This window comes from Bombina bombina, chromosome 3, assembly GCF_027579735.1.
Source record: "Bombina bombina isolate aBomBom1 chromosome 3, aBomBom1.pri, whole genome shotgun sequence".
NCBI lineage: Eukaryota > Metazoa > Chordata > Amphibia > Anura > Bombinatoridae > Bombina > Bombina bombina.
In genome coordinates, this window is record NC_069501.1 from 980,834,177 (window position 1) to 980,858,158 (window position 23,982).

The following is a 23,982-nucleotide window of genomic DNA, read 5'->3' on the forward strand; positions in this document are numbered from 1 at the left end:
CCAGCTCATGTCTCCGTTGAGCATCCTTTTCCTCCCTCTCTCTTTCTCTTTCTCTTTCTGCAGCCTCTCTCTCTTCTTTTCTTTCTCTCACTGCAGCCTCTCTCGCGGCAGCCTCCCTCTCTTCTTTTCTTTCTCTCTCAGCTGCTTCTTGAAACTTGAGGATCAATTCCATTCTCAGTTTAGGATCAGCATCCCCCAAGTACCTGAGTGCTGTTTGTAGCTCAGACTCCTTTTCACTCACAGGGGTAACAGCAGTAGGTATCATCTCCTGGGTTACCAGTTCCACAGTAACCCTTTCTGTGCCTGTTTCCTGCTCTGCTGGCAGGCCATCTGAATGCTGCAGTTCCTGGACCAACTGATCCTTTGTTTTGCCAAAAGTTGCAATGGCTCTCCCCTGACAAATTAGCTCCAGGGATTCTTTCGGCATCTTTCTATATTCTTCCATAATGAGAGTAGCAACAAACAAACAAGAGGAAGGGGAAAAGAAACTGCTTCTTTGCACTGCAATGTGTATATATATATATATATATAATTAGGCACTGAGTTCTGTCTTTGGGAAATTGCACAAAAACATGCAATTTCTTTTAATGCTATCCAAATAGCACCAAAAAACTCTAAATATCCCCACCGCTGCCAGCCAGTTTGTGACGAATCACGCCTTCTCAGCGTCACAATAGAGGGGTGTGGGCATGAAGGGGTTAATGGCACACAGCTCTGGTTCCCTTATCCTTGCAACTCTGCAAAAGGACCTTTAAAAGAGACACCACATTAACCAAATCTGACCCACACTGCTCTAATAATTTCCCTGCTGCCACCACCAAAACTTTTAAATTAAAGGGGAGTTCTGGGGAACCCCTAAAAACTCACACTATTTATTACTTAGGTAACGTGCCTTTAACCTTGTCTCAACAGGAGTGTGAATTCAGATATATTAGGGCCCAAAGACAGAATTAGATTTTCTATGTGTTTAATAACAAAAATATCAACACAGGTTACACAGTGCAAAATTACACAGATATTCAAAATAAACATACAAATGCAAAGTTACAGTTCTTCAAAAACAAAATTGGACCTGAAAATAAGTACACAATACCTTACTTATTATCAAATTCCTTTAGGTATGTGGAGAGCTGCCATCTGATGTTAGTCTCTTGGTCCCAAGGCAGTTCTGACTAAAAAAGTCCTGCTGTTGCAAACCTAAACTTAGCTTTCCTTTGTCTTGTCAAAGACAACGCCCGGGTTATAATTTACAACGAGTGTGGCCAATAAAAACAAGTCTTAGCTACCACTATCAATTTCCAAGGGGAGGAGCGTTCGCATTCCTTTACACACATTTAACAGCACTAGGCTGAGGAGGGGGGGAGAAAGTCTCAGCTTACAGCTTTCTGAGAGCAGACTTCACACACACAGCAAAAAAGCAATTCACCTTAAACTCTTCCACGCTGAGGACACAATACCACCTCTGCTGAGTAGCCAATCCATGTATCAACTACTCCACATGATTGTATCATGACACCGGTTTAATACATGTAATACACCCATACTATTATGGATTTATGAATATATATGCTGCACATTAGAAAACATATACACTGTTCACTTAACATTTTTATTTTTATTGTATCATTTTAGTTAAGTCTGCACTCACAATATACACCTCAACATTATCTCCAACACATTAAACAATATTGTTACTACTGTATTTCTATACCATCTTATTTTTGTATATTGAACATAATGTATTACAACCCCGTTTTTACACATTAGAGTTGGTTAATAGATATTCACTAAGTACACTTATCTATTGCTTAATACATACATTTCATATCGCTTAGATTAAGATATTACCACACTTCACTGAATGTACCTGATCCCGTTTGATCTTGGAAGCTAAGCAGGGCCAGGCCTGGTTAGTACCTGGATGGGAGACTGCCTGGGAACACCAGGTGCATTTGACTTAAAATGTATATATGTGTGTGTGTATATATATATATATATATATATAAATTTTTTTTTTTTTTTTTTTTTTAATGTTACTATTTTAGAATACCATAATAATAATATCCTATAACATATGATGCTGACATGATATCCACCATAAGATAATGTTTGGCTATGGTTGTTGTTTTTTACATCCTTTATTAACCAATTTGTACAGTACTTGTTTGTTTTTTAGTATAATGTGAATTATTTGGAAATGGTTTTAATCCTTGTATTCTAACTATGGTCTGATTGAAACAGGTGTGCACTCACACACCTGATGAGGCAGGTTCACTTCCACACCTGAATAGGTGTGGTAATGTTTCACTCTTAGAGTGGTCATTTAGCATTTATAAGCCAGAGCTCTCAGTCTTTGGATAGAAGCCTGAGGAAACAGACAGAGATCTGAGAAACTAGTTGCTTGTTTATCCATTGTTACGGTCACATTTGTAACATTTTATATTGTATTTTACTGCACCATTAAACTATGGTATTTTAACTCTTTGCTGAGAGCCTGAGCTTGATTGAAATCTACCCTGGAGTGATTTGTTGCACTGCCTTGGTCAGTGAACTGGGACACTGTGAACTTCCAGTCTGCCTCTATAAGCACAACAGAGTGCTGCTTTACTTGTGAGTATAAAATCTGTATTCACCTATTTTTACATTTGTCCAAACTATATCACACGAGGAGGCGCCCTTGTCTTTGTGATTTTCTTTGCACAGAGAGAGTATTTACCCAACTTGGATGTTGTGCCTGCTCTAAAGTTCTACCTACAGGTGTCTAAGGATTTTCGCCAGTCCTCTGCTCTGTTTGTTTGTTTGTTTCTATGGAAAGCGTAAAGGTCAGAAAGCTACTGCTACTTCTTTCCCTCTGTTTAAGAAGTATAATTCGTTTGGCTTATGAGATTGCTTGCCAGCAGCCCCCTGAAACAATTATGGCTCATTCCAGGAGGGCTGTCTCCTCTTCTTGGGCTTTTAAAAATGAAGCTTCTGTGGAACAGATTTGCAAAGCTGCAACTTGGTCCCCTCTGCATACTTTTTCCAAATTTTCTAAATTTTATACTTTTGCCTCGGCTGAGGCATCTTTTGGGAGAAAGGTTCTTCAAGCGGTGGTGCCTTCTGTTTAGGTCTGCCTGTCTTGTTTTCCCTCCCTAGTCATCTGTGTCCTCTAGCTTGGGTATTGGTTCCCACTAGTAATTGATGACGTTGTGGACTCTCCATATCTTAGGAAAGAAAACAAAATTTATGCTTACCTAATAAATTTATTTATTTCTGGATATGGAGAGTCCACGACCCCACCATTATATTTAATAGTTATTTTTTTACTAAACCTCAGGCGCACTTACACCTTTTGCGTTATTCCTTTTTTCCATTTTCCTTCAGTTGAATGACTGGGGATTGTGGGTAGGGGAGTGACACTTAACAACTTTGCTGTGGTGCTCTTTGCCTCCTCCTGCTAGCCAGGAGTGATATTCCCACTAGTAATTGATGATGTCGTGGACTCTCCATATCTGGAAAGAAAGAAATTTATCAGGTAAGCATACATTTTTGTTTTTCCTATCAGATTGTCATTCCCTTCAATGCAATGTTTTTTTTTTCTTCTTAGTGCTGTATAATGTTTGCCATTTGGGTTGGAGTAAGCGTTGCCCAACAAAGCTATTCAGGGAAACAAACTGATGCAAATTGAAATTTGCTTCTGGAGCGTGTGAATAATTGCCTGTAAACACACCTTTTCCTTAAACTAAAACAATATGACATCTGTAGATCTACACTGACCTTTTTCCATTGAGAGAAAAAAGCAGGAGCTGACGTACAAGAACTGAAGCTGACAGATTTGTTTGAAACAGTCACTTCCAAAATGGAAGAGAATTTAGAAAATAAGTCCTTGCTGTCAACTAAGTGACATAGGAAACAAAGGTGATGTTAAACGGATAGAAAGGTCAAAATTGAAATGGTGCATTTCAATTTGAAATAGAAGCATTTTTGCAATATACTTCCAAAAAAAGGGACATTAAACACTAAATAAATGCTAGATAGAATGATGCATTTAAAGAAGAAAAGCTTAAAGAAAAGTTTAGTTTAAGAATGTAGATTGATTTTTTTCTAAAAAATAAACTATAAATCCTTGGTACTGCCACAATTATTATCCTTGGAACTGTCAGTTTCTGTTGTGAATTGATAGAATGTGAATAAGTCTGACAATTTTTTATGTGCAATACATGGTAATATATTTTGCAATTTAAAACCAAAACACACCACTTTATTTTGGGGGCAATTGGCGACATTTAGAAAATGAACAAGAGATCTGATCTCTGGCTAATTTTCTGAGTGCTAATTGCTACCGTGAGCTAGTGGTAGCAATAACCAGCCACTTGTAATAGCTGGTTATTTATTGCACACCTGTAAACAGGTGAATTTGCCCTATTGTGGGCACGCAATAAATAAAACATTTTTTTTTTACATTACTTAAATATTTTCTAATAAAAATTATATCTAAAAATACCTTCCGCATAGAGAACGACTCCTCCCATGCCCTACTTTCGTCTATCTTTCAAATGCGCGTTCTTGCTGCAGTCTCTAACTACGAATGTGCTAATAGGCGATGCTGAGAACCACTGCGCATGCGTCTAATGGGTGATCATTATTTCCAAATGAGTACGGGAGCGCGCGTGTTTTCGCATCTTCTGATAATTTCAATAGCACATGCGCTTACTACTAAAGGGGCGGATGACGTGAAGTGACGGCCGCCTAACGGCCGACATTTCAATTGGATTACTCAAAAACGTGACCAACCGGTAAAAAAAACCCCTGAAAAACGGGTTGCATTTGTAGACGTTCAGGAATTAATTTTGAAAGGTAATAACTTGATTAATGCAGACTAATATAAGAATTAATGAATGAAAGTTATGTTTATTTAACACACTTAATGCTATACCGTATAGACATTACGTTAACTTAACCTTCACTTTAAGACTCCTCTTCCTCCTATATGAATTAGTAGCATGAGATCAGGATTGTTACTTTACATAATTATTATATTTCCCATGACTATACACATTGCGTTAAGCAATACAATGGATAACCCAGTAAAAAGTAATAATGAGATTGTGGCATTTACCTGCAAATGGTCTGATTTCTGCTGAATAGTTACTTTGAGATATCACTATGTTTCAGGTATTTTGTAGACGTTACAGATAGATATTTACAGTGGCATTAACAGTATAGTTGATATTTATGTCAAGCTTCTTTCCCAGCTCTGTCAACAATCTCAAAATAGCTTGTTTAGGGACAGCTTTACTCAAAAGCCAATTAACCAGATGTTACCACGAGAAATTTGCTTTGTTGTTTTGAGCGGAGGGCAAAAACATTGCTTGCTACTAAATCTCTCCGTGGCATTTTTTAGAAATCTTTTAAGTAGCAATATTTTTGAGAACATGTTCTTATGCTACACTAGTAGAATTGTTATTCTGGAGTAATAATACATCAATTAATCCTAATGGTGAATTTTGTGAATGCTGTAATTTGATATGACAATGAAAACAAAATTGTTATAATTTTTTATTTTTTAATGTTATTTAAGCATTTTAGTAATGAAATTGAGAACTTTATTGTCATGTATTTTATATTTATACACGCACAAAAGCGATTATGTCCTTGGTTCATATTAGCACACAGCGATTACTCCCTCAAAGTCAATAATGCTACACAGTCCCATATAGCCATGGCTCCTGCTTCCTGTGTGTACCAACCCTGCACCAGTCACCAGATTGGTGGACAAGGTCAGTTCATGCACACGTAACAGTCTCTGCTGCTACCAGCTTAAAGGGACATTAAACTGCTGGGCATAACTTAAAAAGAATAACTACTCACTATGTTATTGCATTCCATTCTGTTCCTGCAGCTCCTTTCGAGTCGGTTTTCCTGTTTTAATAAACACCGTTGCTACCGGGAAAAACGTGCCCAAAATACAGAATAATTTTTAGCATTTTAGCTATCCCTCCATTTAAACAGAAATAGAATAGCCTTGATTTTTTTTTTATCAAAACTATACCTGTATGTGTGTGTGTGTGTGTGTGTGTGTGTGTGTGTGTATGTGTATATATATATATATATATATATATATATAATGTATGTATGTATATGTGTATATATATATATATGTATGTGTATATATATATATATATATATATATATATATATATATGTGTATATATATATATATATGTGTATGTATATATGTATATATATATATATATATGTATGTATATATATATTTCTCCAACATAGGTGTGTCCGGTCCACGGCGTCATCCTTACTTGTGGGATATTCTCTTCCCCAACAGGAAATGGCAAAGAGCCCAGCAAAGCTGGTCACATGATCCCTCCTAGGCTCCGCCCTCCCCAGTCATTCTCTTTGCCGTTGCACAGGCAACATCTCCACGGAGATGGTTAAGAGTTTTTTGGTGTTAAATGTAGTTTTTATTCTTCAATCAAGAGTTTGTTATTTTAAAATAGTGCTGGTATGTACTATTTACTCTGAAACAGAAAAAAGGATGAAGATTTCTGTTTGTAAGAGGAAGATGATTTTAGCAACCGTTACTAAAATCGATGGCTTTTTCCACACAGGACTGTTGAGATGAAGTAACTTCAGTTGGGGGAAACAGTGTGCAGACTTTGCTGCTTGAAGTATGACACATTTCTAACAAGACTTGGTAATGCTGGAAGCTGTCATTTTCCCTATGGGATCCGGTAAGCCATTTTTATTAATAAGAATAAAGGGCTTCACAAGGGCTTTAAAGACTGGTAGACATTTTTCTGGGCTAAAACGATTAATTTATAAGCATTTTTAATAGTTTATAGCTTTGAGGAGTTATTTTATTCTTGGGAATTATGTTAAAAAAACGGCAGGCACTGTATTGGACACCTTTTTCACTGGGGGCCTTCTCTAATCATAGGCAGAGCCTCATTTTCGCGCCACTAATGCGCAGTTGTTTTTGGGAAGCAAGGCATGCAGATGCATGTGTGAGGAGCTCAGATACACAGAAAAAGCTTACTGAAGGCGTCATTTGGTATCGTATTCCCCTCTGGGCTTGGTTGGGTCTCAGCAAAGCAGATACCAGGGACTGTATAGGGGTTAAATATAAAAACGGCTCCAGTTCCGTTATTTTAAGACTTAAAGCTTTCAAATTTGGTGTGCAATACTTTTAAGGCTTTAAGACACTGTGGTGAAATTTTGGTGAATTTTGAACAATTCCTTAATACTTTTTCACATATTCAGTAATAAAGTGTGTTCAGTTTAAAATTTAAAGTGACAGTAACGGTTTTATTTTAAAACGTTTTTTGTACTTTGTTATCAAGTTTATGCCTGTTTAACATGTCTGAACTATCAGATAGACTATGTTCTGTATGTGAGGAAGCCAAGGTTCCTTCTCATTTAAATAGATGTGATGTATGTGACAAACAATTTAGAGAAAATGATGCCCAAGATGATTCCTCAAGTGAGGGGAGTAAGCATGGTACTGCATCATCCCCTCCTTCGTCTACGCCAGTCTTGCCCACACAGGAGGCCCCTAGTACATCTAGTGCGCCAATACTCCTTACTATGCAACAATTAACGGCTGTAATGGATAATTCTATCAAAAACATTTTAGCCAAAATGCCCACTTATCAGCGAAAGCGCGACTGCTCTGTTTTAGAAAATACTGAAGAGCATGAGGACGCTGATGATAATGGTTTTGACATGCCCCTACACCAGTCTGAAGGGGCCAGGGAGGTTTTGTCTGAGGGAGAAATTTCAGATTCAGGGAAAATTTCTCAACAAGCTGAACCTGATGTTATTACATTCAAATTTAAATTGGAACATCTCCGCGCTCTGCTTAAGGAGGTGTTGTCTACTCTGGATGATTGTGACAATTTGGTCATTCCAGAGAAATTATGTAAGATGGACAAGTTCCTAGAGGTCCCGGTGCCCCCCGAAGCTTTTCCTATACCCAAGCGGGTGGCGGACAGTGTAAACAAAGAATGGGAAAGGCCCGGCATACCTTTTGTCCCTCCCCCTATATTTAAGAAATTGTTTCCTATGGTCGACCCCAGAAAGGACTTATGGCAGACAGTCCCCAAGGTCGAGGGGGCGGTTTCTACTCTAAACAAACGCACTACTATCCCTATAGAAGATAGTTGTGCTTTCAAAGATCCTATGGATAAAAAATTAGAGGGTTTGCTTAAAAAGATGTTTGTTCAGCAAGGTTACCTTCTACAACCAATTTCATGCATTGTTCCGGTCACTACAGCAGCGTGTTTCTGGTTCGATGAACTAGAGAAGTCGCTCGATAAAGAATCTTCTTATGAGGAGATTATGGACAGAGTTCACGCTCTTAAATTGGCTAACTCTTTTACTTTAGACGCCACTTTGCAATTAGCTAGATTAGCGGCGAAAAATTCAGGGTTTGCTATTGTGGCGCGCAGAGCGCTTTGGCTAAAGTCTTGGTCAGCGGATGCGTCCTCCAAGAACAAATTGCTTAACATACCTTTCTCCAACATAGGTGTGTCCGGTCCACGGCGTCATCCTTACTTGTGGGATATTCTCTTCCCCAACAGGAAATGGCAAAGAGCCCAGCAAAGCTGGTCACATGATCCCTCCTAGGCTCCGCCTACCCCAGTCATTCTCTTTGCCGTTGTACAGGCAACATCTCCACGGAGATGGCTTAGAGTTTTTTAGTGTTTAACTGTAGTTTTTCATTATTCAATCAAGAGTTTGTTATTTTCAAATAGTGCTGGTACGTACTATTTACTCAGAAACAGAAAAGAGATGAAGAATTCTGTTTGTATGAGGAAAATGATTTTAGCAACCGTAACTAAAATCCATGGCTGTTCCACACAGGACTGTTGAGAGCAATTAACTTCAGTTGGGGGAACAGTTTGCAGTCCCTTGCTGCTTGAGGTATGACACATTCTAACAAGACGATGTAATGCTGGAAGCTGTCATTTTCCCTATGGGATCCGGTAAGCCATGTTTATTACGATTTTAAATAAGGGCTTCACAAGGGCTTATTTAGACTGTAGACTTTTTTTTTTGGGCTAAATCGATTGAATTAACACTTATTTAGCCTTGAGGAATCATTTATTCTGGGTATTTTGATATAATAATATCGGCAGGCACTGTTTTAGACACCTTATTCTTTAGGGGCTTTCCCAAAGCATAGGCAGAGTCTCATTTTCGCGCCGGTGTTGCGCACTTGTTTTTGAGAGGCATGGCATGCAGTCGCATGTGAGAGGAGCTCTGATACTTATAAAAGACTTCTGAAGGCGTCATTTGGTATCGTATTCCCCTTTGGGTTTGGTTGGGTCTCAGCAAAGCAGATACCAGGGACTGTAAAGGGGTTAAAGCTTAAAACGGCTCCGGTTCCGTTATTTTAAGGGTTAAAGCTTCCAAAATTGGTGTGCAATATTTTCAAGGCTTTAAGACACTGTGGTGAAAATTTGGTGAATTTTGAACAATTCCTTCATGTTTTTTCGCAATTGCAGTAATAAAGTGTGTTCAGTTTAAAATTTAAAGTGACAGTAACGGTTTTATTTTAAAACTTTTTTTGTACTTTCTTATCAAGTTTATGCCTGTTTAACATGTCCGAACTACCAGATAGACTGTGTTCTGAATGTGGGGAAGCCAGAATTCCTATTCATTTAAATAAATGTGATTTATGTGATAATGACAATGATGCCCAAGATGATTCCTCAAGTGAGGGGAGTAAGCATGGTACTGCATCATTCCCTCCTTCGTCTACACGAGTCTTGCCCACTCAGGAGGCCCCTAGTACATCTAGCGCGCCAATACTCCTTACTATGCAACAATTAACGGCTGTAATGGATAATTCTGTCAAAAACATTTTAGCCAAAATGAACCCTTGTCAGCGTAAGCGTGGCTGCTCTGTTTTAGTTACTGAAGAGCATGACGACGCTGATATTAATATCTCTGAAGGGCCACTAACCCAATCTGAGGGGGCCAGGGAGGTTTTGTCTGAGGGAGAAATTACTGATTTAGGGAACATTTCTCAGCAGGCTGAATCTGATGTGATTACATTTAAATTTAAATTGGAACATCTCCGCATTTTGCTTAAGGAGGTATTATCCACTCTGGATGATTGTGAAAATTTGGTCATCCCAGAGAAACTATGTAAAATGGACAAGTTCCTAGAGGTGCCGGGGCTCCCAGAAGCTTTTCCTATACCCAAGCGGGTGGCGGACATTGTTAATAAAGAATGGGAAAGGCCCGGTATTCCTTTCGTCCCTCCCCCCATATTTAAAAAATTGTTTCCTATGGTCGACCCCAGAAAGGACTTATGGCAGTCAGTCCCCAAGGTCGAGGGAGCGGTTTCTACTTTAAACAAACGCACCACTATTCCCATAGAGGATAGTTGTGCTTTCAAGGATCCTATGGATAAAAAATTAGAAGGTTTGCTTAAAAAGATGTTTGTTCAGCAGGGTTACCTTCTACAACCCATTTCATGCATTGTCCCTGTCACTACAGCCGCATATTTCTGGTTTGATGAACTGATTAAGGTGCTCGATAGTGACTCTCCTCCTTATGAGGAGATTATGGACAGAATCAATGCTCTCAAATTGGCTAATTCTTTCACTCTAGACGCCTCTTTGCAATTGGCTAAGTTAGCGGCTAAGAATTCTGGGTTTGCTATTGTGGCGCGCAGAGCGCTTTGGTTGAAATCTTGGTCGGCTGATGCGTCTTCCAAGAACAAGCTACTAAACATTCCTTTCAAGGGGAAAACGCTGTTTGGTCCTGACTTGAAAGAGATTATCTCTGATATCACTGGGGGTAAGGGCCACGCCCTTCCTCAGGATCGGCCTTTCAAGGCAAAAAATAGACCTAATTTTCGTCCCTTTCGTAAAAACGGACCAGCCCAAGGTGCTACGTCCTCTAAGCAAGAGGGTAATACTTCTCAGGCCAAGCCAGCTTGGAGACCAATGCAAGGCTGGAACAAGGGAAAGCAGGCCAAGAAACCTGCCACTGCTACCAAGACAGCATGAAATATTGGCCCCCGATCCGGGACCGGATCTGGTGGGGGGCAGACTCTCTCTCTTCGCTCAGGCTTGGGCAAGAGATGTTCTGGATCCTTGGGCGCTAGAAATAGTCTCCCAGGGTTATCTTCTGGAATTCAAGGGACTTCCCCCAAGGGGGAGGTTCCACAGGTATCAGTTGTCTTCAGACCACATAAAAAGACAGGCGTTCTTACATTGTGTAGAAGACCTGTTAAAAATGGGAGTGATTCATCCTGTTCCATTAAGAGAACAAGGGATGGGGTTCTACTCCAATCTGTTCATAGTTCCCAAAAAAGAGGGAACGTTCAGACCAATCCTAGATCTCAAGATCTTAAACAAATTTCTCAAGGTCCCATCGTTCAAGATGGAAACCATTCGAACTATCCTTCCTTCCATCCAGGAAGGTCAATTCATGACCACGGTGGATTTAAAGGATGCGTATCTACATATTCCTATCCACAAGGAACATCATCGGTTCCTAAGGTTTGCATTCCTGGACAAACATTACCAGTTCGTGGCGCTTCCTTTCGGATTAGCCACTGCTCCAAGGATTTTCACAAAGGTACTAGGGTCCCTTCTAGCGGTGCTAAGACCAAGGGGCATTGCAGTAGTACCCTACCTGGACGACATTCTGATTCAAGCGTCGTCCCTCCCTCGAGCAAAGGCTCACACGGACATCGTCCTGGCCTTTCTCAGATCTCACGGCTGGAAAGTGAACGTGGAAAAGAGTTCTCTATCCCCGTCAACAAGGGTTCCCTTCTTGGGAACAATTATAGACTCCTCAGAAATGAGGATTTTTCTAACAGAGGCCAGAATAACAAAGCTTCTGGACTCTTGTCGGATACTTCATTCCGTTCCTCTTCCTTCCGTAGCTCAGTGCATGGAAGTGATCGGGTTGATGGTAGCGGCAATGGACATAGTTCCTTTTGCGCGCATTCATCTAAGACCATTACAACTGTGCATGCTCAGTCAGTGGAATGGGGACTATACAGACTTGTCTCCAAAGATACAAGTAAATCAGAGGACCAGAGACTCACTCCGTTGGTGGCTGTCCCTGGACAACCTGTCACAAGGGATGACATTCCGCAGACCAGAGTGGGTCATTGTCACGACCGACGCCAGTCTGACGGGCTGGGGCGCGGTCTGGGGATCCCTGAAAGCTCAGGGTCTTTGGTCTCGGGAAGAATCTCTTCTACCGATAAATATTCTGGAACTGAGAGCGATATTCAATGCTCTCAAGGCTTGGCCTCAGCTAGCGAGGACCAAGTTCATACGGTTTCAATCAGACAACATGACGACTGTTGCGTACATCAACCATCAGGGGGGAACAAGGAGTTCCCTAGCGATGGAGGAAGTGACCAAGATTATTCTATGGGCGGAGTCTCACTCCTGCCACCTGTCTGCTATCCACATCCCGGGAGTGGAAAATTGGGAAGCGGATTTTCTGAGTCGTCAGACATTGCATCCGGGGGAGTGGGAACTCCATCCGGAAATCTTTGCCCTAGTCACTCAGCTGTGGGGCATTCCAGACATGGATCTAATGGCCTCTCGTCAGAACTTCAAAGTTCCCTGTTACGGGTCCAGATCCAGGGATCCCAAGGCGGCTCTAGTGGATGCACTAGTAGCACCTTGGACCTTCAAACTAGCTTATGTGTTTCCGCCGTTTCCTCTCATTCCCAGGCTGGTAGCCAGGATCAATCAGGAGAGGGCGTCGGTGATCTTGATAGCTCCTGCGTGGCCACGCAGGACTTGGTATGCAGATCTGGTGAATATGTCATCGGCTCCACCTTGGAAGCTACCTTTGAGACGAGACCTTCTTGTTCAGGGTCCGTTCGAACATCCGAATCTGGTTTCACTCCAGCTGACTGCCTGGAGATTGAACGCTTGATTTTATCGAAGCGAGGTTTCTCAGATTCTGTTATCGATACTCTTGTTCAGGCCAGAAAGCCTGTAACTAGAAAGATTTACCACAAAATTTGGAAAAAATATATCTGTTGGTGTGAATCTAAAGGATTCCCTTGGGACAAGGTTAAGATTCCTAGGATTCTATCCTTCCTTCAAGAAGGATTGGAAAAAGGATTATCGGCAAGTTCCCTGAAGGGACAGATTTCTGCCTTGTCGGTGTTACTTCACAAAAAGCTGGCAGCTGTGCCAGATGTTCAAGCCTTTGTTCAGGCTTTGGTTAGAATTAAGCCTGTTTACAAACCTTTGACTCCTCCTTGGAGTCTCAATTTAGTTCTTTCAGTTCTTCAGGGGGTTCCGTTTGAACCCTTACATTCCGTTGATATTAAGTTATTATCTTGGAAAGTTTTGTTTTTAGTTGCAATTTCTTCTGCTAGAAGAGTTTCAGAATTATCTGCTCTGCAGTGTTCCCCTCCTTATCTGGTGTTCCATGCAGATAAGGTGGTTTTACGTACTAAACCTGGTTTTCTTCCGAAAGTTGTTTCTAACAAAAACATTAACCAGGAGATTATCGTGCCTTCTCTGTGTCCGAAACCAGTTTCAAAGAAGGAACGTTTGTTGCACAATTTGGATGTTGTTCGCGCTCTAAAATTCTATTTAGATGCTACAAAAGATTTTAGACAAACATCTTCCTTGTTTGTTGTTTATTCAGGTAAAAGGAGAGGTCAAAAAGCAACTTCTACCTCTCTCTCTTTTTGGATTAAAAGCATCATCAGATTGGCTTACGAGACTGCCGGACGGCAGCCTCCCGAAAGAATCACAGCTCATTCCACTAGGGCTGTGGCTTCCACATGGGCCTTCAAGAACGAGGCTTCTGTTGATCAGATATGTAGGGCAGCGACTTGGTCTTCACTGCACACTTTTACCAAATTTTACAAGTTTGATACTTTTGCTTCTTCTGAGGCTATTTTTGGGAGAAAGGTTTTGCAAGCCGTGGTGCCTTCCATTTAGGTGACCTGATTTGCTCCCTCCCTTCATCCGTGTCCTAAAGCTTTGGTATTGGTTCCCACAAGTAAGGATGACGCCGTGGACCGGACACACCTATGTTGGAGAAAACAGAATTTATGTTTACCTGATAAATTTCTTTCTCCAACGGTGTGTCCGGTCCACGGCCCGCCCTGGTTTTTTTAATCAGGTCTGATAATTTATTTTCTTTAACTACAGTCACCACGGTACCATATGGTTTCTCCTATGCTAATATTCCTCCTTAACGTCGGTCGAATGACTGGGGTAGGCGGAGCCTAGGAGGGATCATGTGACCAGCTTTGCTGGGCTCTTTGCCATTTCCTGTTGGGGAAGAGAATATCCCACAAGTAAGGATGACGCCGTGGACCGGACACACCGTTGGAGAAAGAAATTTATCAGGTAAACATAAATTCTGTTTTCAAGGGGAAAACGCTGTTTGGCCCTGACTTGAAAGAGATTATTTCAGATATCACTGGGGGAAAGGGCCACGCCCTTCCTCAGGATAGGTCTTTTAAGGCTAAAAATAAACCAAATTTTCGTCCCTTTCGCAGAAACGGACCAGCCTCAAGTTCTACATCCTCTAAGCAAGAGGGTAATACTTCTCAAACCAAGCCAGCCTGGAGGCCAATGCAAGGCTGGAACAAAGGTAAGCAGGCCAAGAAACCTGCCACTGCTACCAAGACAGCATGAGATGTTGGCCCCCGATCCGGGACCGGATCTGGTGGGGGGCAGACTTTCTCTCTTCGCTCAGGCTTGGGCAAGAGATGTTCTGGATCCTTGGGCGCTAGAAATAGTCTCCCAAGGTTATCTTCTGGAATTCAAGGAGCTACCCCCAAGGGGAAGGTTCCACAGGTCTCAATTGTCTTCAGACCACATAAAAAGACAGGCATTCTTACATTGTGTAGAAAACCTGTTAAAAATGGGAGTGATTCATCCTGTTCCATTAGGAGAACAAGGGATGGGATTCTACTCCAATCTGTTCATAGTTCCCAAAAAAGAGGGAACATTCAGACCAATCTTAGATCTCAAGATCCTAAACAAATTTCTCAGGGTTCCATCGTTCAAAATGGAAACCATTCGGACAATTCTTCCTACCATCCAGGAAGGTCAATTCATGACCACGGTGGATTTAAAGGATGCGTATCTACATATTCCTATCCACAAGGAACATCATCGGTTCCTAAGGTTCGCCTTTCTGGACAAGCATTACCAGTTTGTGGCACTTCCATTCGGATTAGCCACTGCTCCAAGAATTTTCACAAAGGTACTAGGGTCCCTTCTAGCGGTGCTAAGACCAAGGGGCATTGCAGTAGTACCTTACTTGGACGACATACTGATTCAAGCGTCGTCTCTGCCACAAGCAAAGGCTCATACGGACATTGTCCTGGCCTTTCTCAGATCTCACGGGTGGAAAGTGAACGTAGAAAAAAGTTCTCTATCCCCGTCAACAAGAGTTTCCTTCTTGGGAACAATAATAGACTCCTTAGAAATGAGGATTTTCTTCTGTTAAGTGTGATCAGTCCACGGGTCATCATTACTTGTGGGATATTAACTGCTCCCCTACAGGAAGTGCAAGAGGATTCACCCAGCAGAGTTGCTATATAGCTCCTCCCCTCTACGTCACCTCCAGTCATTCTCTTGCACCCAACGACTAGATAGGATGTGTGAGAGGACTATGGTGATATATTTAGTTTTTATATCTTCAATCAAAAGTTTGTTATTTTATAATAGCACCGGAGTGTGTTATTCCTTCTCTGGTAGAATTTGAAGAAGAATCTACCTGAGTTTTTCTATGATTTTAGCCGGAGTAGTTAAGATCATATTGCTGTTTCTCGGCCATCTGAGGAGAGGTAAACTTCAGATCAGGGGACAGCAGGCAGATTAATCTGCAAAGAGGTATGTAGCAGTTTATTATTTTCTGACATGGAATTGATGAGAAAATCCTGCCATACCGTTATAATGTAAACTCAGCCTTGAATGCAGTAGATGTAGCTGATATCAGGCTGTCATGTATGTATATTTTACACTTCAGTTTTCTGGGAAATGGTACTTCTCTGGCTTTTAAACTGTATACATAGACTTAACCTATTTTGCAGGGACTTGCAATAGGTTTTAAATGACAATTAATTATTGAGGTAAAATGTTTTTTTGCTGGCATGTAAAAACGTTTTTTTCTCTGAGGTACTGGGTGAAAAAATGTTTTGGGCACTTTTTTTCCACTTGGCAATAGTTTTGATTTAAATTAGAGCAGTTCACTGATCCCTCTCACTGTTATGTGTGTGGGGGAGGGGCCATTTTGGTGCTTTCACTATGCATCAGAAAAACTCAGTCAGAGGTTCATTTTCTTCCTGCATGATCCGGTTCATCTCTACAGAGTTCAGGGATCTCAAGAGTCTTTTTTGAGGGAAGTAATCATTCACAGCAGAGCTGTGCTAATTGTATTGACTGTGATATAAAAAACGTTTATTTGTGTATTTTTTTTCTGCTGCCTGGGTTAGTTATCATTTGCTGAGGGGAACAATCCTTTGCTAAAACTGTATATTCTGACAAAGATTGATGCTATAACTTAATTATTTTATCTGTTATAATATTTTCTGTGCTTCTTAAAGGCACAGTTCGTTTTCATATTATTTGTAAATTACTTTGAAAAGTATTTCCAAGTTGCTGTTTATTTGCTAGTGTGTTAAACATGTCTGATTCAGAGGAATATCTCTGTGCTATATGTGTTAATGCCAAAGTGGAGCCCAATAGAAATTTATGTACTAAATGTATTGATGCTACTTTAAAAAATAGTCAATCTGTACAAATTGAACATATTTCACCAAACAACGAGGGGAGAGTTATGCCGACTAACTCGCCTCACGTGTCAGTACCTGCATCTCCCGCTCAGGAGGTGCGTGATATTGTAGCGCCGAGTGCATCTGGGCGGCCATTACAAATCACATTACAAGATATGGCTACTGTTATGACTGAAGTTTTGGCTAAACTACCAGAACTAAGAGGTAAACGTGATCACTCTGGGATGAGAACAGAGTGCGCTGATAATGCAAGGGCCATGTCTGATACTGCGTCACAGTTTGCAGAACGTGAAGACGGAGAGCTTCATTCTGTGGGTGACGGTTCTGATCCAAATAAACTGGACTCAGACATTTCAAATTTTAAATTTAAGCTTGAGAACCTCCGTGTGTTACTAGGGGAGGTATTAGCGGCTCTGAATGATTGTAACACAGTTGCAATCCCAGAAAAAATGTGTAGGTTGGATAAATATTTTGCGGTACCGACGAGTACTGACGTTTTTCCTATACCTAAGAGACTTACTGACATTGTTACTAAGGAGTGGGATAGACCCGGTGTGCCTTTCTCACCCCCTCCTATATTCAAAAAAATGTTTCCAATAGACGCCGCCACACGGGACTTATGGCAAATGGTCCCTAAGGTGGAGGGAGCAGTTTCTACTTTAGCTAAGCGTACCACTATCCCAGTGGAGGATAGCTGTGCTTTTTCAGATCCAATGGATAAAAAATTAGAGGGTTACCTTAAGAAAATGTTTGTTCAACAAGGGTTTATATTGCAACCTCTTGCATGTATTGCGCCTGTCACGGCTGCAGCAGCATTTTGGTTTGAGTCTCTGGAAGAGACACTTCAATCATCCACACTAGATGACATCACACACAAACTTAAATTCCTTAAGTTAGCTAATTCATTTATTTCAGATGCCGTAGTACATTTAACTAAACTTGCGGCTAAAAATTCAGGATTCGCCATTCAGGCACGCAGAGCTCTGTGGCTAAAATCCTGGTCAGCTGATGTTACGTCTAAATCTAAATTGCTTAATATTCCTTTCAAAGGACAGACCTTATTCGGGCCCGGCTTGAAAGAGATTATTGATGACATTACAGGAGGTAAAGGTCATGCCCTGCCTCAGGACAAGGCCAAAGCCAAGGCTAGACAGTCCAATTTTCGTTCCTTTCGTAATTTCAAAGCAGGAGCAGCATCAACTTCCTCTGCACCAAAACAGGAAGGAGCTGTTGCTCGCTACAGACAAGGCTGGAAACCTAACCAGTCCTGGAACAGGGGCAAACAGGCCAGAAAACCTGCTGCTGCCCCTAAGACAGCATGAATTGAGGGCCCCCGATCCGGGACCGGATCTAGTGGGGGGCAGACTTTCCCTCTTCGCCCAGGCTTGGGCAAGAGATGTTCAGGATCCCTGGGCGTTAGAGATCATATCTCAGGGATACCTTCTGGACTTCAAATCCTCTCCCCCAAGAGGGAGATTTCATCTGTCAAGGTTGTCAACAAACCTAACAAAGAAGGAAGCGTTTCTACGCTGCGTACAAGATCTTTTATTAATGGGAGTGATCCATCCAGTTCCGCGGTTGGAACAAGGACAAGGGTTTTACTCAAATCTGTTTGTAGTTCCTAAAAAGAGGGAACCTTCAGGCCAATCTTGGATTTAAAGATCCTAAACAAATTCCTAAGAGTTCCATCGTTCAAGATGGAAACTATTCGAACAATTTTGCCCATGATCCAAGAGGGTCAGTACTTGACCACAGTGGATTTAAAGGATGCTTACCTTCACATACCGATTCACAGAAGTCATTACCGGTATCTAAGGTTTGCCTTTTTAGACAGGCATTACCAGTTTGTAGCTCTTCCATTCGGACTGGCTACGGCTCCAAGAATCTTTACAAAGGTTCTGGGCACTCTTCTGGCGGTACTAAGACCGCGAGGAATTTCAGTAGCTCCGTACTTAGACGACATACTGATACAAGCTTCAAGCTTTCAAACTGCCAAATCTCATACAGAGATAGTACTGGCATTTCTAAGGTCGCATGGATGGAAAGTGAACGAAGAGAAAAGTTCTCTCTTTCCACTCACAAGAGTTCCCTTCCTGGGGACTCTGATAGATTCTGTAGAAATGAAGATTTACCTGACAGAGGACAGGTTAACAAAACTTCAAAATGCATGCCGTGTCCTTCATTCCATTCAAGAGACCAGAAATTCTCTTCTATGGTGGCTTTATCGGCCACATCTGTCCAGGGGAATGCCATTCAGCAGGCCAGACTGGTCAATTGTAACAACAGATGCCAGCCTACTAGGTTGGGGCGCTGTCTGGAATTCTCTGAAGGCTCAGGGACTATGGAATCAGGAGGAGAGTCTTCTTCCAATAAACATTCTGGAATTGAGCAGTCCTCAATGCTCTTCTGGCTTGGCCCCAGTTAGCAACTCGGGGGTTCATCAGGTTCCAGTCGGACAACATCACGACTGTAGCTTATATCAACCATCAGGGAGGGACAAGAAGCTCCCTAGCAATGATGGAAGTATCGAAGATAATTCGCTGGGCAGAGTCTCACTCTTGCCACCTGTCTGCAATCCACATCCCGGGAGTGGAGAACTGGGAGGCGGATTTCTTAAGTCGTCAGACTTTTCATCCGGGGGAGTGGGAACTTCATCCAGAGGTCTTTGCCCAAATACTTCCACGTTGGGGCAAACCAGAGATAGATCTCATGGCGTCTCGACAGAACGCCAAGCTTCCTCGCTACGGGTCCTGATCCAGGGATCCGGGAGCGGTCCTGATAGATGCCTTGACAGCACCATGGACCTTCAGGATGGCTTATGTGTTTCCACCTTTCCCGATGCTTCCTCGATTGATTGCCAGAATCAAACAGGAGAAAGCATCAATGATTCTAATAGCGCCTGCATGGCCACGCAGGACTTGGTATACAGATCTGGTGGACATGTCATTCTGTCCACCTTGGTCGTTACCTCTGAAACAGGACCTTCTGATTCAGGGTCCTTTCAAACATCAAAATCTAACTTCTCTGAAGCTGACTGCTTGGAAATTGAACGCTTGATCTTATCAAAGCGTGGTTTTTCTGAGTCAGTTATTGATACCTTAATACAGGCTAGGAAGCCTGTCACCAGAAAGATTTACCATAAAATATGGCGTAAATACCTATATTGGTGCGAATCCAAAGGTTACTCTTGGAGTAAGGTTAGGATTCCTAGGATATTGTCTTTTCTACAAGAAGGTTTAGAAAAGGGGTTATCCGCTAGTTCCTTAAAGGGACAGATCTCAGCTCTGTCCATTCTGTTACACAAGCATCTGTCAGAAGTTCCAGACGTTCAGGCTTTTTGTCAGGCTTTGGCCAGGATTAAACCTGTGTTTAAAGCTGTGGCTCCACCATGGAGTTTAAACCTTGTTCTTAACGTTTTACAGGGTGTTCCGTTTGAACCCCTTCATTCCATTGATATAAAGTTGTTATCTTGGAAAGTTCTATTTTTAATGGCTATTTCCTCGGCTCGAAGAGTCTCTGAGTTATCAGCCTTACATTGTGATTCTCCTTATTTGATTTTTCACTCGGATAAGGTAGTTCTGCGTACTAAGCCTGGGTTCTTACCTAAGGTAGTCACTAACAGGAATATCAATTAGGAGATTGTTGTTCCATCCTTGTGCCCAAATCCTTCTTCGAGGAAGGAACGTCTTTTGCACAATCTGGATGTAGTTCGTGCCCTTAAATTTTATTTACAGGCAACTAAAGATTTTCGACAAACGTCTTCCCTGTTTGTCGTTTACTCTGGTCAGAGGAGAGGTCAAAAAGCTTCTGCTACCTCTCTCTCTTTTTGGCTTCGTAGCATAATTCGTTTAGCTTATGAGACTGCTGGACAGCAGCCTCCTGAAAGAATTACAGCTCATTCCACTAGAGCTGTGGCTTCCACTTGGGCCTTTAAGAATGAGGCCTCTGTTGAACAGATTTGCAAGGCTGCAACTTGGTCTTCGCTTCATACTTTTTCCAAATTTTCCAAATTTGACACTTTTGCTTCCTCGGAGGCTATTTTTGGGAGAAAGGTTCTTCAGGCAGTGGTTCCTTCTGTATAAAGAGCCTGCCTATCCCTCCCGTCATCCGTGTACTTTTGCTTTGGTATTGGTATCCCACAAGTAATGATGACCCGTGGACTGATCACACTTAACAGAAGAAAACATAATTTATGCTTACCTGATAAATTCCTTTCTTCTGTAGTGTGATCAGTCCACGGCCCGCCCTGTTTTTTAAGGCAGGTAAATATTTTTTAAATTATTCTCCAGTCACCACTACACCCTTGGTTTCTCCTTTCTCGTTGGTCCTTGGTCGAATGACTGGAGGTGACGTAGAGGGGAGGAGCTATATAGCAACTCTGCTGGGTGAATCCTCTTGCACTTCCTGTAGGGGAGCAGTTAATATCCCACAAGTAATGATGACCCGTGGACTGATCACACTACAGAAGAAAGGAATTTATCAGGTAAGCATAAATTATGTTTTTCTGACAGAGGCCAGAAAATCAAAACTTCTAAGCTCTTGTCAAGTACTTCATTCTGTTCTTCTTCCTTCCATAGCGCAGTGCATGGAAGTAATAGGTTTGATGGTCGCGGCAATGGACATAGTTCCTTTTGCGCGAATTCATCTAAGACCATTACAACTGTGCATGCTCAGTCAGTGGAATGGGGATTATACAGACTTGTCTCCGACGATACAAGTAGATCAGAGGACCAGAGATTCACTCCGTTGGTGGCTGACCCTGGACAACCTGTCACAAGGGATGAGCTTCCGCAGACCAGAGTGGGTCATTGTCACGACCGACGCCAGTCTGGTGGGCTGGGGCGCGGTCTGGGAACCCCTGAAAGCTCAGGGTCTTTGGTCTCGGGAAGAATCTCTTCTCCCGATAAATATTCTGGAACTGAGAGCGATATTCAATGCTCTCAAGGCTTGGCCTCAGCTAGCAAAGGCCAAATTCATAAGGTTTCAATCAGACAACATGACGACTGTTGCGTATATCAACCATCAGGGGGGAACAAGGAGTTCCCTGGCGATGGAAGAAGTGACCAAAATAATTCAATGGGCGGAGACTCACTCCTGCCACTTGTCTGCAATCCACATCCCAGGAGTGGAAAATTGGGAAGCGGATTTTCTGAGTCGTCAGACATTTCATCCGGGGGAGTGGGAACTCCATCCGGAAATCTTTGCCCAAATAATTCAATTGTGGGGCATTCCAGACATGGATCTGATGGCGTCTCGTCAGAACTTCAAGGTTCCTTGCTACGGGTCCAGATCCAGGGATCCCAAGGCGACTCTAGTGGATGCACTAGTAGCACCTTGGACCTTCAACCTAGCTTATGTGTTCCCATCGTTTCCTCTCATTCCCAGGCTGGTAGCCAGGATCAAACAGGAGAGGGTATCGGTGATCTTGATAGCTCCTGCGTGGCCACGCAGGACTTGGTATGCAGATCTGGTGAATATGTCATCAGCTCCACCATGGAAGCTACCTTTGAGACAGGACCTTCTTGTTCAAGGTCCGTTCGAACATCCGAATCTGGCCTCACTCCAACTGACTGCTTGGAGATTGAACGCTTGATTTTATCAAAGCGAGGGTTCTCAGATTCTGTCATTGATACTCTTGTTCAGGCTAGAAAGCCTGTAACTAGAAAAATCTACCATAAAATATGGAAAAAATATATCTGTTGGTGTGAATCTAAAGGATTCCCATGGAACAAGATAAAAATTCCTAAGATTCTATCCTTTCTTCAAGAAGGTTTGGAGAAAGGATTATCTGCAAGTTCTTTGAAGGGACAGATTTCTGCTTTATCTGTTTTACTTCACAAAAAGCTGGCGGCTGTGCCAGATGTTCAAGCTTTTGTTCAGGCTCTGGTTAGAATCAAGCCTGTTTACAAACCTTTGACTCCTCCTTGGAGTCTCAATTTAGTTCTTTCAGTTCTTCAGGGGGTTCCGTTTGAACCCCTACATTCCGTTGATATCAAGTTATTATCTTGGAAAGTTTTGTTTTTGGTTGCAATTTCTTCTGCTAGAAGAGTTTCAGAGTTATCTGCTCTGCAGTGTTCTCCTCCTTATCTGGTGTTCCATGCAGATAAGGTGGTTTTGCGTACTAAACCTGGTTTTCTTCCGAAAGTTGTTTCTAACAAAAATATTAACCAGGAGATAGTCGTGCCTTCTTTGTGTCCGAATCCAGTTTCAAAGAAGGAACGTTTGTTACACAATTTGGATGTAGTTCGTGCTCTAAAATTCTATTTAGAGGCTACAAAGGATTTCAGACAAACTTCTTCCTTGTTTGTTGTTTATTCTGGTAAAAGGAGAGGTCAAAAAGCAACTTCTACCTCTCTCTCTTTTTGGCTTAAAAGCATCATCCGATTGGCTTATGAGACTGCCGGACGGCAGCCTCCTGAAAGAATCACAGCTCACTCCACTAGGGCCGTGGCTTCCACATGGGCCTTCAAGAACGAGGCTTCTGTTGAGCAGATATGTAAGGCAGCGACTTGGTCTTCACTGCACACTTTTACCAAATTTTACAAATTTGATACTTTTGCTTCTTCTGAGGCTATTTTTGGGAGAAAGGTTTTGCAAACCGTGGTTCCTTCCATCTAGGTGACCTGATTTGCTCCCTCCCATCATCCGTGTCCTAAAGCTTTGGTATTGGTTCCCACAAGTAAGGATGACGCCGTGGACCGGACACACCTATGTTGGAGAAAACAGAATTTATGCTTACCTGATAAATTACTTTCTCCAACAGTGTGTCCGGTCCACGGCCCGCCCTGGTTTTTTAATCAGGTCTGATGAATTATTTTCTCTAACTACAGTCACCACGGTATCATATGATTTCTCCTATGCATATTCCTCCTTTACGTCGGTCGAATGACTGGGGAGGGCGAAGCCTAGGAGGGATCATGTGACCAGCTTTGCTGGGCTCTTTGCCATTTCCTGTTGGGGAAGAGAATATCCCACAAGTAAGGATGACGCCGTGGACCGGACACACCGTTGGAGAAAGTAATTTATCAGGTAAGCATAAATTCTGTTATATATATATATATATGTATATATATGTATATATATGTATATATGTATATATATATATGTATATGTGTATATATATATATATGTATATGTGTATATATATATATATATATATATATGTATGTATGTATGTATATATATATCTATCAATCAACCCTATAGAAAGGAAGAAGGAACGCTTC

General features: G+C 41.8%; 1 protein-coding gene and 1 pseudogene across 1 annotated transcript in view; both read left to right on the forward strand.

Moving 5' to 3' along the window:
* The window catches only part of SPATS2 (spermatogenesis associated serine rich 2), a 941,596-nt gene that overhangs the window by 62,470 nt on the left and 855,144 nt on the right, over positions 1-23,982 (forward strand). The window lies entirely within an intron of this gene.
* Positions 1,840-1,955, forward strand: LOC128654872 (uncharacterized; annotated as a pseudogene).